Below are 25,710 nucleotides of genomic sequence, written 5' to 3'. Positions count from 1 at the left end.
AAGGAGAGCTTGGGTCCAAAAGGAAAAAAATATTCTGGGGTATTTGAAGAACTAGCACAGCAATCTGTCATTATTGGGCGTGTTAGTGAGGAGTATGGTTAGCCAGTGTTAGTGAGGAGTATGGTTAGCCAGTGGCTTGTGGGTTTAACATTTGTTTCCATTTCGAATGGAAATGTTAGAGTGCAGAGGAGCTTTAGGTAAATGTTTAAAAAAATCAGAGGGAATTATTTGATCTCTAGATACATTGAAACCACATAAAAACACAGCCAACTTTGAAAACTGTGTAAGAGGAAAGTTGTAAATTGTATTAGTCTGGATGGTAGTAGGGACATAAAACTCTAAGTGCCTTTTCTCCTGTTTTCCAAATTTTCTACAGTGTGACTGAAATAGTTGTATGAAAAATGCATCCAAACATGAAGATGAACCATCAGTTGTCTACTGAAAATGTCAAAGCCACTAATGGTAGAAAACAATCTAAGTGGATGGCTTATTTTTCTTTATTCCCTAGTTATGTGGCTTATTTATTTAGATTAGGAGTTAATTTCAACAAACTAAACAAAGTTTAATGGAACAGAGTTCTCCTAGACTCCTGGACTATCCATTCAGTCATTCAGTCATTCAACAAATGAGTACGCTGTACTTCCTCTATGGCCGGTCATCAGCCGAGGGCCAAGCTATGGAGATAACCAAAAGAGCCAAATGTTACCTTCCCAGGGTTTGTCCTACTAAGGGAAACAGGAACTACTATTTGTTACATATTGTCAAGAATTAATGAGCACTCTGAAGAAAAACCTAGCAGCACACTAACGAGATAAGACCAGGGATTTTAGGTAAAGGCAGTCATGGAGGACTCCTCTGGGGAAGTGATGTTTTCACAAGAGACGTAAATCCAGTGACTGCGTGGCTGAAACAAGGACATGGCCACCCACAATCTTGAAACTTGGTCCTACCACCACTTTAGAGCAAGCTGCAACCTCATTTTCAGACCCTACGTCCTTTAAATGGACTCAGTATGTTGCTTTTAAGCGAAGCCTGTATGCTGTATCTGCCTCTCTGTCCGTCCTCTGTAAGGCAGAGCGTGGCCTGTACCCTCGCTGCCCAGAGCACACGGTGTTCGGCATTTCACTCGGAGTCCTAGGTTTCCACCATAGCCTACAGGAGCCTGTGCGATCCGCCCTTCTGCCCTTCAGCCTCAGCGCTTGCCTTAACTCCCTGTGGACCTCCGTGTCCCAACACCAGCCAGCCCTTGTGGACTTTCCAGCCCTGGAGGTTGGCATCGGCTGCTCCTTCTGGATCCCTCTTCCCCTAGGTAGCCACACAGCACCTCTTCCAACTCCTTCTCAGATGTCACTTTCTCCAGGAAGCTCACCCTGGGACCATCCAGCAAGATTTCCATCCCACCCCTTTTCTTTTTTAAAGAGAAATGTATGTATGTATTTGAAAGTCAGAGTTAAAGAGAGAGAGAGATCTGCCATCCACTGGTTCATTCCTCAGATGGCTACAATGGCCAGGGCTCAGCCAAGCCAAAGTCAGGAGCCAGGAGCCTCATCCAGGTCTTCCACATGGGTGCAGAGGTCCAAACACTTGGGTCATCTTCTACTGCTTTCCCAGGCGCATTAGCAGGGAGCTGGATCGGAAGTGGAACAGCTCCCTTCGCTACCTGGGCGGCACCAGCAAATCTGGGGAGGAATTTGCTAATTTTCACCCAACAAACCCTTCCGCCAGAACACTCCATCCTTTGTCCTGGAGGAGAAGGGGAGGTGGGTAAACAGACTCCCTTAAAAACCAGGGACTCCAAATGGACTGCGCGCCCAGCCCTCCGCCTCTCTGCTGAGCTGCCCGCCTGGCCTGCCCAGGTGTATTCTCCCCACTCAACCATGTTCTCCCCCAGTCCCAGTGACTGGGCACTCTCTCTCTCTCTCTCTGTCACTTCCATTCTGACAGATGCCCTGTCCCCAATAAAGCCTTATCACTTTGCTAAAAGAAAGAAAGAGAGAGAGAAAGAGAGAGAGAGAGAGAGAGAGAGAGAGAGAGAAAGAGAAAGAGAGAAAGAAAGAGAGAGAGAGAGAGAGAGAGAAAGAAAGAAAGAAAGAAAGAAAGAAAGAAAGAAAGAAAGAAAGAAAGAAAGAAAGAAAGAAAAGGAGAGGAGAAGAAAGAAAGAAAGAAAGAAAGAAAGAAAGAAAGAAAGAAAGAAAGAAAGAAAGAAAGAAAGAAAGAAAAAAAGGAGAGGAGAGAGGGGAGAGGGGAGAGGGGAGAGGGGAAGCAACTGGGCACTCTCTCTCTCTCTCTTCCATTCTGACAGATGCCCTGTCCCCAATAAAGCCTTATCACTTTGCTAAAAAAAAAAAAAAAAAAAAAAAAAAAAGTAATGGAGCAGCCAGGACACAAAGCAGCACGCATGTAGGATGCTGGCGTTGTAGGGGGCACTTAACCCGCTGCGCCACAACGCCAGTCTCTTCACCTCTTAGTGCTTCATTCCTTACCCTGTTCGACTACCATCTTCCAGCGTGCTTATCAGTTACTTATTGATATGTTAATCTGCTTCCTTCAGTGTTTCTCTCTTCTCACTGGAAGTAAAGCGCCACCAGGTATGGCAGCGGTTTTGCCCACTTTGCTCACTGATGTGGCTCAAGTCCTACAACAGCACTTGGGACTTCATTGTTGGTGCTCAGTAAATGCTTATTGAAAGAGCAGCAGGTGCAAACATGAGGCTCTATCTGCATGCTCACAGGACTTGGTGTATTCACTTGTATTGGACAAATCCAGAATGCTAAAGGATGATTTTTATTCACTTTTTTTGAGCCATAAAGCTTTATCGCTGGCATTTAAATAGGCAATAGTGGGATATGTATGTGTTTAAATACGTGGATGCCCAAAGGTTGCACTTTCGGAGAGCAGCTTTACATGTTGTGGGGGACGATGTACCAAGGACAATACAGGGTACTTCACGAAGTCCGTGGAAAATGGTGCAAACAATTTGGAAGTCTCCAAGTTTTCTAACTTAGCAAGGATCTCGAGGAATCACCTAGCAGAGCTGCTCTTTGTTTTCCAGTGCAGAAGGGAAGCATGAAGCCCAGAATGCTGACTGAGCCCCGTAAGTCACAGCCAGTGAGTGTGGAGTCTTTTTTTTTTAAGATTTGTTTTATTTTATTTGAAAATCAGTTACAGTGAGAGAGAGAGAGGGACAGAGAAAGATCTTCCATCCTCCAGTTTGCTCCCCAGATGGCCACAACGGCCAAAGCCAGGAGCCAGGAGCTTCATCCAGCTCTCCCATATGAGTGGCAGGGACCCAAGCACTTGGACCATCTTCCATGCTTTCCTAGGCACATTAGCAGGGGGCTGGATCAGAAGTGGAGCAGCTGGGATGTCATGTGGCACCCACTGGGATGTCGGTAGTTTGCCCACTGTGTCACACACAGGCCCTGAGTGTGGATTCTTAAAACTCCTACCAAGACCATCTGAACTTCACTTGGAATTCACAGGAACACAGGAAAGCGTAATCAGAATTTCTTAAGGACATTGCTGTTAGTGATTATTGTGAATAGTCAGGGCAGATAACCGGTGTGCTGTGGTTGTAGGGTTGTGGGGGTGACCCTGGGGATTGTGTGTGATTTTCAACACTGGGCTGCCTTGGGAGGAGAGGGGCAGGGAAGGCCAGCTCTCCACCGTCCAGTCCAGTGACACAGCCAGGTCCCTGCACACAGACACTTCCTCTCCCTGCCTCTGGCAGCCTGCAGGGGTATGGCTGAGGCTGGCTCAGCTCAGCTAGAAGTTTCCACTAGTCTCCTCCTAGCTCCAGAGGTGGAGAGGATCCCACAGGAGGAGAAAGGGGGTCGGGGGGGGGGGCGTGTCTGTGGCCAGGAAAGAACAGAACTGATGGGATGTGGTGGCTGCCGTGCTCTCTGGTGCATGCTGGGAATCACAAATAACATTTCCCAGCAGATAATGAAGTGCGCCGAGGTGTGTTTTCTTCCTCAATCCAGTTAGAGCCAGATTTGGGAAGGTGCTATATATCATTATAAACACAAACAGGAGCCTTCTGACATGGACAAGTCTTTTCACACACACTTGGCCTTGTCTCTCCTCTGGCATGCAACAGCAAAAGGCCTGATATTTCAATTCAAAGGTCATCATCTTAAAATACAAGTAAAAAGTTCTCTATATTAGAGGAGGCAAATGCAGCCTTGCCTTCTGGATCCTCTTGTCTGGTATCCCAGGTACACAGATTTGCAAAGTCTTGAAGTGCATGGGAAATGCTTTTCCCAGCCCTTCCCAGGTATACTGTATTTTGTCCCATTTTTAGCCTTCTCTGATGCCCCACCTGGAAATGGCATCTTCTGCAAGCTGGGGTTTGCAGAGTGCTTCCTTAGCAGCAGTAACATAATTTGCATAGCACTTAGGCACTTTGTATAATGGACTTATCTAGATGGTTCATTGAGGTGGTTTTTTTTTTTTTTTCAACAAAATCGACTCAAACAGTATAAAGGTGTCAAACTGAGACAGATGGAAAGTGGTTTTATAAACCGAAAAAAGAAAAAGAAAACCCAGGGCAGAGCAAAATTGCGATTAAAAAGTCTCTTTAAGCTGCAGTGTTCTCTCTGAAAATCATCATCCCATGCAAAAAGAATGAATGAAATTATTATTATAGCAATGAGTCAGCATTGCCCCAAGAAATGTATTCATTCTCTCTGTGTTTCCTAAGCACCTGTTACATCGCAGGCACCAGGAATGTAAGGAGGACAAGCCAGGCATCCCTGCCTAGCAGAGTATCATCCTGGTTTAGAGTGAAGGGGAGAGTAGGGTTTCCTGTGTCAGCCACCAGGCCTGGAGACCTAGGAGGGCATCTTGGAAGGAGTGGTATCTTAGAGGAAACCCAGAGATGTGTAAGAATTATCCCAGAGAAGGCGGGTGGGTGGGGGAGCAGCACGTTAGGAATAGGAGAACAGTGAGTGTCCAGTGTGTCTGTGTGGTTAGAGCATCAGGGCAGATCACGCAGGCTGCAAAACTGTCTTTGTTGTTTATGCATCTCAAACGCAGTGAGGAGCTTGGGAGGGTTTACTACACAGTCAGATGTTTAGCCTCATCTCTCTCTGCCTGCAGGGGATGATAACTAGGAAAGAGGTCAAGACATGGTGAGTCAGGGAGACCAGTTAGCTGACCGGTGCTGAGACTCACAGGGTAGGGCAGTAGACAGTGGGAACGAGGGAATTAGGGGTGGGTGGTGGAGATGGAGGCAGGGGACTGACCGGACAGTGACAGGGATGAAGTCCAAAGGGTCCTGTGCCAGTTAGATGGAGGGGGTGGAGGAAAGGCATAGATATGCAGGGCTGATGCTTGGGATCCGGGCACAGGTGACGGAGTGGAGCTGTATGGGAGCCATATGCTGAGCTGGGCACCCAAGAGGAGCAAATTCAGGACACAGAACATTGTGGCAAGTGGTCCCATTGCTTGGGAAACATCCATGTGTCAGAACGGCCTGCCATAGATGCAGAGGGAGGGGCATCTGGGCTGGAGATTGTTGGAAGCGTCGGTGTACATGTGATTGTGAGGTTGTGTAAGTGGATGGTGTTTCCCAGAGGATGTACAGCAGGAAAACAAGTGGCCTTAAAAGGAGACCCGATGGAACCACAACTTTTAATGTCAGAGACTTCAAAAAAAAATTGGAGTGAGAAGGCCTTCAAAAACTGAGAAATAGCCAAAGAAATAGGCATTAACCCAAAATGTATAGCACCATGGAAATCAAGGCAAGAGACCATGACGCAGTGATGAGGAATGGTCCCCGGCGTTCAGTACAAATATATCAGATAAGATAAGTGATGACAGAAAGATTTAAAAAAAAGGAAGTATGTATTTTTTCTTAAAGATTATTTATTTGAAAGGCAGAGTTACAGAGAGGCAGAGGCAAAGCAAGAGAAAAAGAGGTCTTCCATCTGCTGGTTCAGTCCCCAAATGACCACAACTGTCAGAGCTGAGCCAACCCAAAACTAGGAGCCAGGAGCTTCTTCCAGGTCTCCCACGTGGGTGCAGGGGTCCAAGCACTTAGGCCATCTTCTACTGCTTTCCCAGGCCACAACAGAGAGTTGTATTGGAAATAGATCAACCAGGACTTGAACCAGCTCCCATATGGGATGCCAGCACTGCAGGCAGCTGCTTTACCCGCTACGCCACAGCTCCGACCCCAGGAAGTATGCTTTTAATTGCTTTTGTGTTATTTAATTAAGGGCTCTGTAGTGACCTGTGAAGCCTGTATACAGTCAGCAGGATGGGAGTTAAGGTGCTCTGGTTGCAAATAACAGAAAACTTCCAGAGGCTGAAACAATCAAATGTGAAAGTCCATAAGGCCAATGATCTTTGTGTGTTTGTGCCCTAGAGAGTCCTAAGGACCTTGATCCGTACCTAGAAATTTGTTCATGTTCCTCTGCTGCTTACTGCCTGAGTGAGTGGATTGATGAGTGGGTGACTCCCGTAGAATAAAGTGCAGTGGTAGAGCATCTCCAGGACTCATTAATTTTCCTGCCATCTAACATGGCTATGGGATGCCATCCTTAGGTTCAACTCCTCTTGGTGACAAGGTGGCTGCGCACACCACAGCATCCAGGGGAATGAGGGAGAAAAATATCTTCTTGGTGTCTCTTTCTAAGAGCAAAGAAACCTTCAGAATTAGCCTCAAGTCTTATTGATGAGAATGTTTCAAGATAACCACTAGGTATTTTCCCCTTGAATGTGACAGATACTTCTGTGACTCTAAATATTGCAAGTGCAGTCAACTCTCTGGAGCTACTGCCTACCAGTTCTCTTTGGAAGACTCACCATGATGCTGCCCTTTCCAACTGCCTTCCTGTGAACCCAGGGCAGGGCACGGTGCCTCGGGTCTGTGGTTATTGCTGTCCACCCATGAGCCCCCAGTCCTCCCATGTTCCTGCCTTCACGACCACTGGCCTGCACCAATGTTTGGAATGCAAAGGCCAGGCAAACCTTGCAAGGCCAGTAGCTGCTAAAGGAAAACTGGCTGTGACTCAGAGAAACTTGCTGATTTTGTACTGTTGCCTTGGACTTGTACATAGAGTTAGACAGTGGGGCATTCAGCCTGAACTTCCACACACAGTATCAATAAAACAGCAGTGTTCTACAGAAGTCCCAAGTCTGGGGTGCCAGTCCTCGCTCTCATTTTTCATCCATAGAAGGTACAGGGCCTCTCTTCTTCTCTCTGGACCCTGCTTTCCAATGGAGTACGACCCCAGAATCGCAGCCGGCTCCGGCCCCCACAGCCAGGCTTCCCTCTCCTCCTGTCTTGCTCTAGCGAGGGCTGAAGGCAGTCTGGCCAGGTGGGCCTTCGTGCATCTCAGGGATTGCCCACGGAATGGCGAGCTCCTCGCCTCTGTTTGGACCGTCCTTGTCCTCTCCCTGGACTGCTGGGATAGCGAGGACCTAACACAGCTAGGACGCTTAGACCATCGGCTGCCCAGAACAACCCTCAGGAGGTCTTAGCTGTGGCGCCTATCAGCCACCTGCCCTGTCCTGCTCTTCGCTCTCTGTCCACGCCGCTGCCCCTCCCAGCTCTTCCTCCCCCTATGATGCCACCCATCAGGAGCTGCAGGTCACCATCAGACCTCTCTGAGGGCCGTGGCCACCTGGGTGGCTCTGTGCAACTGTGCTCTGGGCTCCCGCTGGCCATGTGTGCCTGGAGCCACGTCCTCCCTGCCAGCACCCCGGCCTCCCTTGCGTTACAGATTTTCTAATGGAAATCCAAGGAGACTTCCAAAGTCCATGGAAAATGGAATTAAAAGAAGAATTTACTTTGGCACAAAAAGAAAATCACGTGTTTTTTCATGAAACACATTTTTCATGAACTTTTTCGAAGACTCCTCATAGGCATGGATTTCCATTTTTTTCCACCAAAATAAACGTATCTTTTAATTGGAGTATTCTAGAACAGCTGTGCACCACAGTCGGCGGCAGACCACGTAAACAGGGGTGATTCCCCATGATGAAGTCACCTGGCGACATCAGAGCCATCTTGATATGAACGCCCTGTGATGTTTGTGCAGTGGTGAAATTGCTTTATGACGCCCGTCCCAGAACGCGTCCCCGTCCTCGGGACACATGGCCCTGCGGTCCACCGAGCTGCCACTCATTGTGCTGTGGAGTGGTTTAGCAGCATCGTTCTAACCTCTCGCTTCCAGAATTGGATAGACTTTGGCATGTGCATTGGATAGACCTTGGACCTTGAGCAGTGGTGTCCGGTAGAAATGTCAGCAACAATGGAAATGGTCTCTCATCTGTGGTGGCCAATAAAGTGGCCGCCAGCCATGAGTGGTTTTGGAGCACTTAAAATGTGGCTCTTCCCTGGGGCAGGCCTCATGTTGCAGTGGGTCAAGCCACCACCTTTGACGCTGTCACCTCATATCAAAGTGCAGGTTCGAGTCTCGGCTGCTCCTTTTTTGATCCAGCTCCCTGCTCATGTGCCTGGGAAAGCAATGGGAAATGGCCCAAGTACTTGGGCCCCTGCCACCCACTTAGGAGACCTGGATGGGGCTCCAGGTTCCTGACTTTAGCCTTACATAGCCCTGGCCATTTGTGGCCACTTGGGGAGTGAACCAGCTGATTTGAATAACCACCGCATGTGGCTGTTAGGGGCCATCTTTGAGAGCTCAGCCTGAGTCACAGAGGTGTCTCTATCACTTTCCTCCCCTGACTAGCCATGTAAGATTGTTTTTAATCTTGGGTTCTAGCCTCAGCCAGGCTACGTATTAGCAGTAAGAGGCCCCTGGCACAATTATGGGTGATCCTGTGAGATTCAGCGTCTCAGATTTCGTAGGAGAGGAACCACACAGTCTCTGCATGTTATGTTCAGTCATTGCCCTAGTTGCAACTTTAATATCAAAATGCCCAGGAGGAGCGAGATGGTCTCTCCTCTCTCAGCTCCAAACCCTGGAGCCAGTTTTCGTTTGGAAACAGTCGTATTGGCTCGGACCATAAGGCTATCAGCATAGACAAGGTAAGAAGGCAGGCACTTGATGCCAGCATTGCTCAGGAGACAGACCTGTACCCAGAACCCGTGGAAGCAGCACCTCTCGGAAGGAACCCCGATTTGACTCCCTGAAGTGCTCAAGCCCCCCGCAGGCTCTGGTGGGCCAGGTAACACTGACCCAGAGAGGCAATCAAAGCGGTATGTAGTGTGCCGATAAATCCAGCAAGAAATAGCTACAGGGACGCGCCCTTGAAATAAGCTGCCCTACTCAATGCCTTTTTTGGGTTTGTGATCAAAAGTCAGGGCCACTTTTTTTTTTTAAGAGATTCATATGCTATTTATTTACATTGACCCAACAGTGCACTGAGTCCATCAATTTCTGACAAAGCCTGGGACACTGATAAGCGTGTAAAGTGACTTCACAGAATTCAATGGCTCTGGAAAAACTCACTAACCGAGCAAATAGCTTCAAAGGCCAGAAATAAAGAATATAAAGACCTTCCTAACTATGTCTGGCCATTTTCACTCTTCACGTTGCTTTCCAGCCACGACGTAATCAATGAAGAACCACAAAAGTTCTTTGATTATGTGTACCGCGTGTTACACTCTGCACTTCAAAATTTCCAGGTCACTAGGCCAGGTGAGGTGACACACACGTACCATCCATGAATGTTACTGATAAAATACCACCTTTCCAGTTTAAGGTTTTGCTCAGTAACTGCACTATGAGTGCCTAAGGTGCTCCCGGATAACTTGTGCCTGCGGACATAAACGGGATTCTTCATCCTAACGTTCACAATATGTCATGGAATTGCTAATAACTCACCTAAACATGGGCAAAAGATGCCAGACAGGAACAAGAATAGAATGGAGAAGGAAAACAACACACCTAGGCAGTTATTTACGAAGCCTGAGACATGGGATTTCAGCAGCCAAGTTTTTTCGGTAAATGTAACTTTTATTACCTTCCCCACAAATTAGGCACAAATGCTTGTAGGACAGGCTTTCTCTGGACTCATAGCACAATTCAAAGGTGAAAAATTAAGGTTTTTTTCATAAAGAAAAACTTACACATCACGAAATGTTTTTCACACAATGCAAACTGGCCCCTGCTTTTGCATGAGAAGGCTGTTGGTTTGGTTTCATTCTATCACACCAAGATTTGCCACAACAGGTAAAGGAGGGTGGAAACAGGCTAACAAAAGTCCCCAGGACAACAGTGTGTTTCAGTTTGAGTGTAGTTGCTATTTATTGTCTGACCAGATTACAACAATATCATAACATCTCAGTTCACCCTTCTAGTAAGTCTGTTCATCTGGTGTTCCATGTCGCCAGCATCGCCACCCTCTACAAAATGGGTGGTCTTTTTCTTCATCCCACCTCGATGAGAAGATAACTCAAAGAGCCCCAGGAAGTTGTCTGCTTCCTTGAAGTGTTTTCCAAGAGTATCGATGTCATGAACCACATCCTCCATGCCAATGATATTCTATTTACCAAGAGAATGGGCAGTCAGAGTGTTATCTGTCAAAGGCAATTCACTTCTAATTGATTTTGCCATAGCCACACTTGCATATTAGTTCATTAACTGACCTTAGGTTTGGGTCCTCCATGCAATCTATGGTTCCACAATACTCAGCATGCTAATTGAAGCCGTGTCGAGCTTAACAAAGGTGCCGTGGAAGACCCGGTGAAGGCAGAGGAGCTATGACATTTCTTGGACTTCGGGGCTCACTCCACTGATGCCTCTGATCCCGATGCCAAATGCCTGCTGGGGTTCTGCAGGTGCACAGAGTTTGCCAGCCGTTCTTGCCATCCGAATTTCAGGTCCGTACATCTGCCTGTATTCCTTGCAATAGCGCTTAGGTTTTTCATAGGTGAGCTTCTGCCTTGCCTTTCAAAACATCCTTTGGGCACATTTCTTTCTCAGGTACTTGATCTTCCGGTCTGCAAAATGCCTCCACTTTTTCTTGAGAGTTTCTGCCACAGCAGGAACCTTCTTTTTCTTTTTGTCACCCTGCATGGTTCCAGCCAGCAAAGAGAACATTGCCTTTTCAAAAAGCTCCTCTCCAGTACTTTAAAGCAGTGAAAAATGGGCTAATATACTGATTGGTTGTTGTGTCATGTCACCGCCGCATAAGATGTAAATTAGCTTTCACAGCTTCTGACTGCACCTGCCCAAAGCCAAGGACAGCAGGTGGCTGTAGGTCTCCAGCACCACACCCCTGTAGAGCATCTTCTGACCATTGATTAGGTCGTTCCATTCCTGCTGGGTGAAATCCACAGCCAGGTCTTCAAATGGCACCAACATGGGAGATGCATTCCTTTTCTTTGGTCTCAGAAACACATGGAGCTTTGTAGCCTTACACCTCTGACAGCAGGAGTTAGTTGCTCATTTTGGAATTGGAGTTGAGGACCCCATGGGGATTCCTCAGATTTCTACCTTGACTTTCCTGGGTGGCCCCATTCAGGTCATTCATTTTCTTGACCACTGGAGAGATTTGATTTAGTGTCTTCTACCATCCCAGGCTGTGTTCCTTGCTCCAAGTTGAAGGTGACCTCAGATTTGGTGACACACAATCCAAGGACAGCAGGCTACTGTAGGTCTCCAGCATACATCCCTGTACAGGGTCCTCTGAGCATTGTCCAGGGCCGGCCACGCTTCCTGGGTGACGTTCAAATGACGTCATCACCATTTGCCCGCTTCCAAGCTGCGCCAGTGCTCCTGAGGGCGCCCGTGTTGAGGGAAGTTCACAGCACGGCCCTTACACGTTTACTGCTTTAGGTAAATGCCTCAGAACAAGAGGGAAAGGACTGTTAAAGTGGGATACAATAGCAACAATGAAAATCAAAGTGATTCTTTGAACACAAAAACACATGCCGTTCCATTTCATGTATGAAGACCTGGAAGAGAGTATCATGGGATCTTAGATTCTGGGATTGAAATGCACTGTGTGCAGATTCTCAAGGCAGTTGGCTCAAAAGGATTCTGGCCGGCGACGCGGCTCACTAGGCTAATCCTCCACCTGCGGCATCAGCACCCCAGGTTCTAGTCCCCGTCGGGGCACTGGATCTGTCCAGCTCTCTGCTGTGGCCCAGGAAGGCAGTGGAGGATGGCCCAAGTGCTTGGGCCCTGCACCCCATGGGAGACCAGGAGAAGCACCTGGCTCCTGCCTTCGGATCAGCATGGTGTGCCGGCCACAGCAGCCATTGAGGGGTGAACCAATGGAAAAGGAAGACCTTTCTCTTTGTCTCTCTCTCTCACTGTCCACTCTGCCTGTCAAAAAAAAAAAAAAAAAAAAAAAAAAAGATTCTGAGTCACAAAAACGCCTGCACCAGGCAGAAAGGAGTCTCAGGGCTCTTGCAAAAGTGTCCCTTATACTTATGCCAATCAGAGTGACCCAATGACTTCTGGCTGCTGACGGAGATAAATGAGAAACTGGAAACTTCTCTGACATGGATTATGAAAATATGAGTTCCCTGCTCCTAAGGAATCCTTCCGAGTCTGCCTTAAAATCCTGGTGATTAAGGCACAGAGACTTTTACACACACACACACACACACACACAATGACTTCTTGTTGCGACAAAAAAATGTACAAGAGCCAACTGCAAGTTTTGTTATTTTGTTTGTTTTTCAGATAAGACTTTCAAGTCTTTTTAAATGCTCACTCAAATGATAATAGCACTTACTAGTAATTAGGTCATGTTTATTAGGTGTAGATTGCTTTCTGTGCTCTATGTGTGTTTAAACTTCTAGCAAGTGGTATGTGTAGCACCATTTAGTATAATCACATCAACTCCCTAAACTCATGCAAATGGATGAAAAATTTCCCCACTGCAGGTGACAAAGGCTAAGGAGCCACTTCCCGTTGCTAAAATTGAAAGCTTTTAATCCATCAGTGATATCCTTAGATAAATTAGTCCTCAGTTAACAATGGCTCCACACATCACTTCACGGTGGGAGCAGAGAGTAGCTTGGATTGTGGTGATTTTAAGAGGTTATTGGGGCCAGCGCCGCAGCTCATTAAGCTAATCCTCTGCCTTGCGGCACTGGCACACCAGGTTCTAGTCCCGGTCGGGGTGCCGGATTCTGTCCCGGTTGCCCCTCTTCCAGGCCAGCTCTCTGCTGTGGCCCGGGAGTGCAGTGGAGGATGGCCCAAGTGCTTGGGCCCTGCACCCGCATGAGAGACCAGGAGAAGTACCTGGCTCCTGCCATTGGATCAGCGCAGTGCGCCGGCCACAGCACGCCGGCCGCGGCGGCCATTGGAGGGTGAACCAATGGCAAAGGAAGACCTTTCTCTCTCTCTCTCTCTCACTGACCTTTCTCTCTGTCTCTCTCTCACTGTCCACTCTGCCTGTCAAAAAAAAAAAAAAAGAGGTTATTGGGCTAGCACTGTGGCTCACTAGGCTAATCCTCCACCTGCCAGCGCCCTGGGTTGTAGTCCTGGTTGGGGCGCCGGATTCTGTCCCGGTTGCCCCTCTTCCAGGCCAGCTCTCTGCTGTGGCCAGGGAGTGCAGTGGAGGATAGCCCAAGTGCTTGGGCCCTGCATCCGCATGGGAGACAGGAGAAGCACCTGGCTCCTGGCTTCAGATCAGCGCTGTGTGCCGGCCGCAGTGCTCCAGCCGCAGCGGCCACTGGGGGGTGAACCAACGGAAAAGGAAGGCCTTTCTCTCTGTATCTCTCTCTCACTGTCCACTCTGCCTGTCAAAAAAAAAAAAAAAAAAAGAGGTTATTGGAATTAACAGGAGCTTTTTCTGAGCTCTGTGCCTGATTGCTTCAATGACACTCTTGAAGGTTGAAAAATAACAGCCACGACTCCTTTGTCATTTTTAAGACTTATTTATCTAATTGAGAAACAGAGAGATGAAAAATCTTCTGTCTGCTATTTTACTTCCCGAAAGGCTCCAACAGCCAGGTCTGGACCAGGCCAAAGGCAGGAGCCAGGAACTCCATCCTGGTTCTCCTACAGAGGCGGTGGGTGGTAGGGGCCAGAGTCCTTGGGCTGTCATCCACTTCCTTCCCGGGTGCATTAGCAGAGAGCTGGATCTGAACCAGAGCAATGTGTCTTGAGCCAGTGTCCTGTGTGGGATGCCTGCATTACAAGCAATGGCTTCACCTGCTGAGCCTCAGCTCTTGCCCCCTGTTGTGTTTCCCTAAAGGTGATTTTTTTTTCCTGTACTAGTGGAAAAGTTTGTCAATATAAAAAAAAAAAAAATAGAAGACATTAGGCTCAGTCTTCTCTGTTTCCCGACTTACTGAGATTAGGACCAGGACCACCCACATAACGCTTCTGCAGAAAGCATTCTGCAAAGCCTTGTCAGACGCTGCCTAAGACAGGCAAAGATCAAAGAGCAGGTGTGGAGGCTGAACCAGAACAAGGGAACCACAGCTCCTGTCTCAGAGGGAAAAGCCCCATTGGCAGTTCATTGCTCACGTTAGGCTTCCCAAGGAGAACACCAACACCGGTGCCTTCGCTTCTCTGCTGTGGCAGCTGGGGATGAACAGGAATGAGAACGTGTTTGGGTTTTCACAAGTCCGCCTGTGTAAATTCTACACATGTGCATTACCCACCAAGGCGCACTTTAGCTAGCTCCTCCTAGTGTTTCCAGTGGAAATTGTCACCTGACGCTTCACTTACCCAAGTTTCTCTTTACAGTGGATGCATAAATGGAACCCTGATTTTATGATGTTCATTCCTGTCTGCTCTCAGAATGAGCAGAATTCGAGGTTTAACCATGATAGCTATGTGTGTTGTTTATAAACGATTGCTATATTGTTCTTTCGCCATCCTTTAGGGATTAGCATTTCAAAACGTCATTGGAAATGAGCTCACACACACACCACATGCTAACTCAGCACCTACCATCCGTGTGACTTCACACAAGTGACTTAGCTAGGTAGGGTTCAGCTTTCTCTGCACAATTTTGGTGGCAGCTTCATTGTACAGATTCAAGGGTGCTTCAAAAAGGTTGTGGAAAATGGACAAAGATGGGTTTATTTTCATACCAAAAAAAAAAAAAAAACCTTTGAAGTCCATGCATAGTGTTCTTCATATTGTACATTTTCCATGAAATTTTTGAAGACCCCTAGTATGCATGAACTCAGTTTTTTTTTTTTTTTTTTGGTACCAAAATAAACATGTCTTTTAGTTCTGTTTGCCATCAGCTTTTTGAAGTGTCCTCCTAGGTAGGTAAGTAAAATGAAGAGCCTGATGCATTCCCCAGATACCACTTCAGGGGTTGTTGTTACTTATGTATAAAATGTCCAGCATAGTGCTGGAAGCCAAAGATGCTCCAGAAATGTTCTCTCCCTCCCTGCCTTCCCGCTACATACCAAGGCTTTTTATATAGAGCACAGACCCCTAGATCTGTACTAAAACTTTACTTACCAGTCTGTTCAAATAAAAATATGAAACTTCATTTTGCCAGCAAGAATCCGGAAACCCATCCCTTTCTTGGAAGGGACTCGGGCATCATCTGATGCAGTCCTTTGGTTTTCAGGGGACAGACACTGAGCTTCCCCACAGTTAAGTGGCCTGTCGCAAGCTGGGGACAGCAGGAATGACAACACAGCTCTCCCCACACACCAAGCCCAAGCCCCTTTCCACTGTACCCGCTGCTCTCGCTTCCCCCATCTCTCCTGAGAATAAGTTAAGGGTGCTCACCAGCGCGCCTCTGTTGGCTGGGATGCAGGCTTCCCAGGGCAGCATAATTCATGCCACCATCCTTTCTGTCATCTCAGTTTCTTTTTACCTGAGATGGAAAATGCGTTCTCTTTCCTCGAGTCCCCAAATTGCTAAGGATTTGAAGGCTCACTCTTAGCGCTCTTCTTCTGTGTCTGGGTTTCTGGGCCATTTGGGAAATGAGATAAACAATGATCAAGGTAGCATTTCATTGTGCTACTGGTAGAGGCTGGCTTGCAGGTCAGTGGTGGGCCTGATAATTTATTCTTTCTTTCTCTCTCTCTCTCTTTCTCTCTCTTTCTCTTTCTCTCTCTCTCTCTTTCTCTCTCTCTCTCTTTCTCTCTCTCTCTTTCTCTCTCTCTCTCTTTCTCTCTCTCTCTTTCTCTCTCTCTTTCTCTCTCTCTCTCTCTCTCTTTCTCTCTCTCTCTCTCTCTTTCTCTCTCTCTTTCTCTCTCTCTTTCTCTTTCTCTCTCTCTCTCTTTCTCTCTCTCTCTCTCTCTCTCTTTCTCTCTCTCTCTTTCTCTCTCTCTTTCTCTTTCTCTCCCTATTTCTCTCTTTCTCTCCTTCCTTCCTTCCTTCCTTCCTTCCTTCCTTTCTTTCTTTCTCTTTCTTTCTTTCATTCATTCATTCATTCATTCATTCATTGGTTTATTCATTTGAAAGGCAAAGTGACAGAGAGAGGGAGAGGTTGAGTGAGAGAGAGAGAGCCTCCAGCTGCTGATTCATTCTCCAAATGGCCACAATGGCTAGTGCTGGGCCAGGCCAAAACCAGGAACCCAGAACTCCCTCTGGGTCTCCCCCATGGGTAACGGGGGTCCCATGTGGGCTATCCTCTGCTGCTTTCCCGGGCACATTAGCAGGCAGCTGGATCAGAAGCAGAGCAGCCGGGACTTGAACAGTGCTCAGCTATAGGATGCTGGCGTCGCAGAGAGCGGCTTAACCTGCTCTGCCACACACTGGTCCCAGAATGATAATCTATTCGTGCTCCTCCCCCTGAGCCTGGATTTCAGATGAGTGTGAGGAAGCCTGAGTACTGAATCAGTTTTGATCCAGGGCCAGAAGGAAAGAACGGATGGAAGCTCCAGTCTTCCTCAGTGGCCTGTTCCTGTCCCAGCAGTGAGTAACCATGGAGATAGGGAAGAAACCTAGGGAGAATCCTTCCTCCCAAAACCAGGGAAGTAAGGAAAATGCTAGTATTTTTTTCATTTAATTTAGTGAAGAAGCATGCAATGCTTTTGTATTTTTTTTAAATATAAGGGATTTGGGGCCAGTGCTGTGGCTTAGCGGGTAAAACCGCCTCCTGCGGCTCCAGCATCCCTTATGGGTACCAGTTGGAGTCCCAGCTGCTCCACTTCTGATCCAGCTCCCTGCTAATGCACCTGGGAAAGCAGTGGAAGACGGCCCAAGTCCTTGGGCCCCTGTGCCCATGTGGAAGACCCAGATGAAGCTCCTGGCTCCGGGCTTCAGATCAGCCCAGCTCCGCCTGTTGCAGCCATTTGGGGAGTAAAGCAGTGAATGAAAGGTCATTCTCTTCACCCTGTCTCTCTCTCTCTCTCTCTCTCTCTCTCACTGTCTAACTCTGCCTGTGAAAAAAAAAAGAAAGAGCATTGTGTGTGTGTGTGTGTGTGTGTATGGCTGTCTTTCTCTTTCTCTTTATACCTCTGCCCTTCAAATAGATAAATAATCTTTAAAAAAAATACAAGCGAACTTCAAAAAGTTCATGGGAGATGCATGTTATGAAAAACTTATGCATAGACTTTATACATTTTAGCACCAAAATAAATGTATCTTTAAATTCCATTTTCCCATAAAATTTTTGAAGAGTGATATACGTGTCAGCATTTTTAGAAGAAAAAATGTAAATGATCATTAAGCCCTACTTTGATCATACAAAGTGTACTTTAAAACTTTGCCAACGCGCATGCATGTTTCATTTTGTTGTTATAACCAAGTGTGCACATGATTCTCCATTAATGCTGTTGAACTTGACGTTGTTTCAAACCTATTTTCATGTCTCAGCCTCACCCACATGGTCATTTCATTTGCATTTCTCTAATTCCCACCAAGGTCATGCATTTTACAAGTAGCAACTTGGACTTGATGTTTATTTACATGAATAATTACGCTCTATCCTTAGGATAGTTTGTTCTTTTAGTAACTATGTTTAGCTCATGTTTTCCCTTTATACTGCTCTGTTTTCTTCTATTTTGTGCATGGCATTTCAATTGAAAATCAGAAAGTTTTATGAGTAACTCAAGACTACCCATCTGGCTTCCTTTGTGTGCAACCAGAAAAATATATATGAATATTTATACTGTTTGTTTCTTTTTTTTCTACTTTTATTTATTCTGGTTTTGGGGTTTTGTTTTGAATTTTTTCATCTATATGAAATATATTGCAGTAATGGCTCAATATATAAATGTAAATAAAGCAATTTTTCATATTTATATTCAGTTATCTGTTAAATAAGAATCTATTATGCTACTAGAAATACATTTTTAAACATAGGTTTTTATAGAAACCATAACTCATGTCTTAGAAAATCAGATTCAGTGGTTAGCTTAACTTTATTCCAGCATTTTTGTTTCTCAGAATCGATGGGGCAAGCGGTGTGGCACAGCAGGTGAGGCTGCCACGCGTGACACCACCATCCCATCTGAGCACCAGTTCTAGTCCTTGCTGTTCTTCTTCCAATCCAGCTCCCTGCTATGGCCTGGGAAAGCAGCAGAAGATGGCCCAAGTCCTTGGGCCCTCGTACCCGTGTGGGAGACCTGGAAGAAGCCCCTGGCTCCTGGCTTCGGATCTGCACAGCTCTGGCAATTGCGGCCATCCGGGGAGTGAACCAGTGGATGGTAGACCTCTTTCTATCTGTATCTCTCTTTGTAACTCTTCCTTTCCAATAAACAAAATAAATCTTTTTAAAAATTAAATGTTTTTAACACATTTTAAAATATTTATTTATTTATTTGAAAGGCAGAGTTACAGAAGCAGAGGCAGAAAGAGAGGGAGAAAGAGGTCTTCCATCCGCTGGTTCATTCCCCAAATGGCCGTGATGGCTGGAGCTGTGCCAATCTGAAACCAGGAGCCAGGAGCCACAAGCTTGGTCCGGGTCTCCCACTTGGGTGCAGGGGCCCAAGCACTTGGGCCATCCTCCACTGCTTTAAAGCAAGTTTGTCCATTCACAAACCTCACTGACTGACTTTTTTTGAGCAGGTTTGCAACACACCTAGGTAGGTTCATAATTTTATTCCCCTAAACATATTTTTCTTTGGAAAACAAGCCTCGTGGGGGAGTTCCTGCCATCAAGTTGTTTCAGTTTAACCAATTTCCAGAGCATGAGAAGGGCAGGATCAGGAGCTACAGGAGGAAGTTGGAGAAGGAGATCCTATGAGCTGAAGCTCAAGCTGTTTTAACAAGTCCATTTCCTTTAAACACCAAGGTATAGCTCAGAACACTCCAGTGACAAAAGTGCTGGTCTATTCAAGAATCCAGCTTGATGGCTGTACGCTTCAGACCACAAAGTTAGCACTGGGTTACACACATCCTACAACGAAGGTTCCCTTGATCTGCTGTAAGCCAGGAGGAAACTTCAAAAGCATTACCAGCCCTGCTTGTGCCTGGTATATCACAGTGCCCCTTAGAAGTAGAAGGAAACCGTCTCGGCCCCTAAAGTAGTTATTGTCATGCCATATGGATTTGATTAAATGTTAGGAAAATAAATGTTAAATATTAGAAAAAATAAAGGAAAAATCCCTGAAAACATCTGATCCGAGGGATGAAGGTAAAGTACTGGATGCATGTGGAAGGACCCGCCGGGCACAGCTTGGTCGATGTCTTCCAGGCGTGACTTGTCATTGTGTTCCAGGGCAGGTGTTTCTTCAGTACAGCAGTGTTAGTGTCGTCAGCGGCTGAGTCCCCTTCATCGGTAGCCGGGCCAGGTTGGAGCATCCTGGAGATCCTGTTAGCAAGTGTCGGGGTCTTGCAGACTGAAGCCAGAGTCAAGGAACGCAGCTGAGGGAGCAGGGTAACCCAAGCCTTCACAGACTTGTCGATCTTATCAATCTCTGCCTTCTGCCTTAAGGTCTCGATAGTGGGATGGTCAGGGTTTATCTCCCAGGCTTTCCTTGCTGCGTGCAACCCACAGCTGAGTTGTCTCCCAGGGCCTGAGCTTATGTGACCCTATCTGTGTCAGCTATGCAGAGCCATATGTGCTTGTGACAATACAGCATGGAAGTGTCACCAATCCATTGGACAAAACTTCCTTTTCAACTTTTTTTTAAGATTTATTTATTAATTCAGGAGGCAGAGTTGCAGGCTGGGAGAGGGGGAGAGAGAGAGAGAGAGAGAGAGAGAGAGAGAATCTTCCATCTGCTGGTTCACTCCCCAAGTGGTCGCAATGGCCAGAGCTACGCTGATCCAAAGCCAGGAGCCAGGATCTCCCGTGTGGGTGCAGGGGCCCAAGCACTTGGGCCATCTTCTGCTGTGTTCCCAGGCCACAGCAGAGAGCTGGATCGGAAGTGGAGCAGCCGGCCTTCCTTTTCAACTCTGCTCTCCAGTTTAGGATTTCACAGAGGTGTTCAAACTTTGTTTTTGTCTTTTCCTGTTTCTTTTTCTCTTCCTCTGGAAGTCCCAAGCCCTCTTTAGCCACTGACACTGAAGTCTTCCCCCAGATTCCGCCAGCTGCAGGACACAGGTGCTGGTCCATAGGCCCCACCACTTGGATCGTGTCTAAGCTGTGTCCATAGGCCCCACCACTTGGATCGTGTCTAAGCTGTGCTTCACTACCAAGTCCTCGGTCTCCAAGAGTTCCATTGCCCACTCTCCACAGTGACATTCATCTATAAATAACAACTTCAGCTAACCTTGAGCTTCAAGAACATGTAATGGGTCAGAAGTTGGTGTTGATCACCCTAAAGCCAGGGAGTATCCCTAAAACAAACCAACAACAGCAACAGAACAGCAACTAATTTAGAAAAAAAGTATTTGAAAACAGTTATGATGAAGGTGATATTCAGTCAAGGTGGATGTAATTCCTAAACTAAACAAAAATAGGTTTAATATTTTTGGCATTTAAACATTGGCATGAGTATTCAAAAAGACAAAAAATGCTAGATGTTTAAAATAATATCACAGAAGGTAGGTGAACCCTAAAAGCAGCACACCTGGGCAATGTGAACAAAAATCCCAAAAGTACAGTCAAGGAAACCTAGCTTTGTATGACAAGGTACACATCAAAGAAAGAACAGGGAAAATGAAAAAGGCAACATTTTCAAAAGTTGGAATAATTCAGGTAGCGTGATATTGTCACAAAAATAGAAACATAGGTGAATGAAATAAAATTGAGATACCAGAAAAAAAGTTTAAGCCCTTAAAAAAATCTTTATAATGCCATTATAGAATTTTTCATGTGGTATGTATTTTTAAAATTTTTCTCTCTTTAATTAAATTTATTTTTCAGCCAAGCCTCTGAATCAGTCGTACTTTCAGGATATTGATAAAGCACCACAGAAGAGCCCCTTGTACCCAGTCTCCATCCATTCTGCGCACACAGCTCTGTCTTCCTTCACCCTTTCTTTTCTTCACCCACTTCTCAGGGTTTCACTTGCTGGGTCAAGCGAACTTTGCTCTCTCCTGCATTTCTGCATGACAGGCTGTCCCTCTCCTCCCCACAAGGAATGTCTGTTTTCTTCTTAGCATTTGATACTAGACTGGTATGGAAGGAGAGGCAGGGTGGGATGGGGTTAAGTCCAGGCCCTTCGAGGCAGCCAACAGTGCAATAGTTTCTACATAGAACAGAAGGAGTTGACATCAAACCTTCCTCAGGAGGTCAAGGGCGTCTTGGGGGTCGCTGGCTGCTGGTGTGTGATTGCAGGCTCTCAGCAGGTGTTTGTCAGCACAGTCAGTTCATCAACTCTCATCTTTCCACTCGATCACTTTGATTTGGTATTAATCTGACTCCACTAACTTCATTTCTTATGCTTAATGAGAAGAGGAGAAGGAGGCTGATACAATGTCCATGTGTGCTCTGGGATCCCACTCCCAGCCTTCTGGGTCAGACACTCGAGGAGTGGAGCCCTCAATCTATATTTCAACAACCCTCCAGGGGGTTGTGAAACTCCCTAACGTTTGAGAGCCGCTGCCTCTACCCATCTTTCATTTCTGCCTTCTCCCTTCCAACTGTTATACTTTACTCATTTTAGTAGGAAGCATCTTAAAACCGGAGGTCATTATGTGCCTTTTTTTATTATTTGAAAATCAGAGGATGAGGGGAGGAGGCAGAAGGGCAGAGAAAAATCTTCCATCCACTGGTGCACTCCCCAAATGTCTGCCTTAGCCAGGGCTGGGCCAGCTGAAGGCAGGAGCCAGGAGCCCTATCCAGGTCTCCCAGGTGGGTGACAGGAGACCAAGTAGTTGACCTGCTGCCTCCCAGGGTGCGCATGAGCAGGAAGCTGGAATCGGAAGCAGAGCCCGGACTGAAACCCAGGCCCTGTGATTTGGGATGCGGCATTCCAAGTGGTGCCTTAACACGGCTCCAAACACCCACCCACATTGTGTGCCACTTGGACAAACTGTTCTCACAGATGATATTAGAGGGTGATACAATGTATCAAAGTGATTTGCAGGCCGGGGCAGAGGCTCACTAGGCTAATCCTCCACCTGCGGCGCCGGCACACCAGGTTCTAGTCCCGGTCAGGGCGCTGGATTCTGTCCCGGTCACTCCTCTTCTAGTCCAGCTCTCTGCTGTGGCCAGGGAGTGCAGTGGAGGATGGCCCAAGTGCTTGGGCCCTGCACCCCATGGGAGACCAGGAGAAGCACCTGGCTCCTGCCATCGGATCAGTGCAGTGCACCAGCCACAGTAACCATTGTGGGGTGAACCAACGGAACAGGAAGACCTTTCTCTCTGTCTCTCTCTCTCTCACTGTCCACTCTGCCTGTCAAAAAAAAAAAAAAAAAAAAAGATTTGCAATACCCTGAAAACTCTATCTTGCCATGATAACTACATGGTGATGACCTGGATAAAGGAAAGTCCAAGTAATCCCTAAGTCTCACCTTAATCTGGAGGGTTGAATTACCTGGGGGTAGAGGGGAGCGTGGAGGGGGACTATTTTTCTAATGCAAATTTCAAATTGGAGAAAGTAAATCATCTTCAAATTAATCAAATTTGGAATTACTAAGCATTAAGAACCCCCATCTAATTCCTTAGTCTGATAAATGTGTACATGAGGCCCATTATATAAATGCTTCTACTTTTGTCATGTATTTGAAAATGTCATAATAAAAAATTTTAAATCCACTTAAGAGTGGCAGCATCCTTCTATTTCCATATTATATGAATATCCAAACCAAATAATTTTCACTTCTGTTGCTATCCATCTTGGCTATAAATTATATTAATAATTAATTCATTATATCTGTTAAATATTTTTTCACTTATTTCTGATAAATATGTATATACATGTACAAGGGCACTTCAAAAAGTTCATGGAAAATGGAATTAAAAGATAAGTTTGGATTGAGTGTTTGGCCTAGCAGTAAGACATTGGTTGAGATATCTGCATACCAAATGGAAGTTCTGGGTGCGGGTTCCAGCTCCATTCTCAATTCTTGCTCCCTGTTAGTGCAGACCCTAGGAGGCAGCAAGTGATGGCTCAAGTAGTTGGGTCCGTGCCACCCACGAGGGAGACCTGGGTACAATTTTCAGCTCCTGATTGTGCCTGGCCCACCCCTGGATGTTGCAAGCATTTGGGAGTGTGAACCCTTACATGAGAGTCTCTCTGTCTCTCTTTCTTTCAAATAAAATAAATAAATAATTTTAAAGGATATGTTTATTTTGGTGCAAAATATTTTGAAATCCAAGCATAGTGTTTTCACAGTATGCGTTTTCTGTGAATTCTTTGAAGGCTGCTTGTATGCATAAATTCCAAATTTTTGCACCAACTAAACTGAAGTTTTAATTCAATTTTCTCTGAAGTTTTTGAAACACCCTCAAATGCATGTCCGTGTAGATAGAAGACCATGCATATAGACATGAAAATGATAGGTAAATAGATAAATAGATAGATCCATCTATGGTAATGTTGGAGAAATTGCCCAGAGCTAAGGCATGTGTGGTCTGTGTATCACTGCTGTGTAAATTGGAAAACCCTTTGGAAAAATAATTTTGTAAGATCCATTTATTTTTCACTAGGCATTCAAATATTAATACACATGAATTTCATTTATTGATATGTATCCTGAAAAGGGGAATTTTAATTGCAGAAAAAGATGACCATAGAAAGATGGCCCTCACAGCAGTTTTTTTTCGAAATACTGTAAAGCATCAGAAATCCATTTGTGACCAGCCATTAGGAGAAGCTAAAAAAACAGTTGTATATTCACCCAGTATAATCATTAAGATGATGAGTATGCAAATTACAATGCTTGTAAGAAAAATGCAAGCCACAAAGTCTAGTACATGGGGGATTACAGCCATGACATACAGGTACAGAAAGAAGAAACTATTAGGATGCTGATCTCATGGTGTCTTAGTTCTTCTCCCACTTTTTTTTTTTTCTTCCTTTGGACCTACATATTTAGCCATTAGGACAATGAAATTCCCAAGATGATCTCCCCTCCTGGGGTTCTTTTAATCCACTGGGAGCTCAGTTTGTTCAGAGTGAACATATCCCCAAAGGAGTGCAGGGGATCACTTTTCTGTGCCTAGCAAAGCCTCTCGCTCCAGCCCAGCCACCTTGATGAACCCCAGACTCATAGTCTGAAGAACCACAGTGGCAAGTACACCTGGTTGGTTACTCAGTGCTGCTTCTGTGGCCCTGGGAACGGCTGGAACAGATGGCTGTCACTCAGTTGCGCCCTGGCCCCAAAGCAGCAGCCCTTGGCCATAGCACTGAGACACTCTCACCTCTGCTTGTCTCGTCCAGCACTTTGACAATTCTTGCGACCTCATGAACAAAGTGGTTTCCTAGAGAGGGGTTAACGTGAATAGCAGCTGCATCGCTGGCCCACCGACTGGGAACTTTAAACAGAACAACCTCCTGATTGTGTTGGTTTGAACATGCTAAGTAAAAGTCCTGGAAGAGGTCGGAGGCCACTGTGGGGTGGCAACGCATAAGCCCTCTGCAGCCTTTGCCCTCCAGAAGGGTCAGCAGCGCCACTTCCACTGCCCTGGTGTCAATGCGTGCTGCACTTGTCTTCTTATGAATGAGGAGCCTTCCTGTTTTTAACCCCAGTTAGAATAGCTTCTGCTTCCATTTGGGGCATGGTAGAGGGGAAAACCAGCCGGGTCCTCAACACGCCAGTGCTTGACGGTGTCTGCTTCAGAGGGTTTTCTTTTTTTGATTTTTGGGTTTTTAGCCTTAATTTCTGTGACTGGAGACTAGCTATTCTTTTTTAAAAAGATTTATTTTATTAACTTGAGAGGCATAGTTAGAGAGAGAGAGAGAGAAGGAGAGACATAGAGAGAGGTCTTCCGTCCACTGGTTTCACTCTCCAAATGGCCACAACAGCTAGAACTGAGCCAGTGCAGAGCCAGGAGCCAGGAGCTTCCTCCAGGTCTTCCATGCGGGTACAGAGGCTCCAGCACTTGGATCAACTTCTACTTCTTTCCCAGGCCATCAGCAGGGAGCTGGATCTGAAGCGGAGCAGCCGGGACTCAAACCGGCACCCGTATGGAATGCCAGCACACCAAGCAGATGCCTAAGCTACTTTGCCACAGCACCAGCTCCCTTTTTTTTTTCTTTTAAATATTTATTTTATTCATTTGAAAGGCAGAGGGGCTGACATTATGCTGTTAAGTGAGGTAAGGTGACACCTATAGCACCAGCATCCCATATGGGTGCCAGATCAAGTCCTGGTTGGTCCACTTAGGATGCAGCTCTCTGCTAATGCACCAGGGAGAGGGACAGAGGGTGTTCCAGGTGCTGGGGCCCCTGCAGCCACCTGAGAGACCCGGATGGAGTTCTAAGTTCCTGATTTCAGCCTGGCCCAGCCCTGGCCATTGCAGCCATTTGGGGAGTGAACCAGTGGGAGGACGATCTCTCTCTCTCTCTCCCTCTCT

The 25,710-nt window shown here is 46.3% G+C and overlaps 1 protein-coding gene and 1 pseudogene across 20 annotated transcripts in view; one reads left to right on the top strand and one right to left on the bottom strand.

Annotated features, from left to right (window-relative positions):
* The window catches only part of PHACTR1 (phosphatase and actin regulator 1), a 581,745-nt gene that overhangs the window by 460,499 nt on the left and 95,536 nt on the right, over positions 1-25,710 (top strand). The gene's annotated exons all lie outside the window — the stretch shown is intronic.
* LOC108177399 (large ribosomal subunit protein uL30 pseudogene) lies at positions 10,091-10,991 on the bottom strand (annotated as a pseudogene).

The sequence above is a fragment of the Oryctolagus cuniculus genome, chromosome 5 (genome assembly GCF_051225735.1).
Source record: "Oryctolagus cuniculus isolate XC-2025 breed Fujian yellow rabbit chromosome 5, ASM5122573v1, whole genome shotgun sequence".
Lineage (NCBI taxonomy): Eukaryota > Metazoa > Chordata > Mammalia > Lagomorpha > Leporidae > Oryctolagus > Oryctolagus cuniculus.
This window is presented reverse-complemented; position numbering and strand designations above follow the sequence as displayed.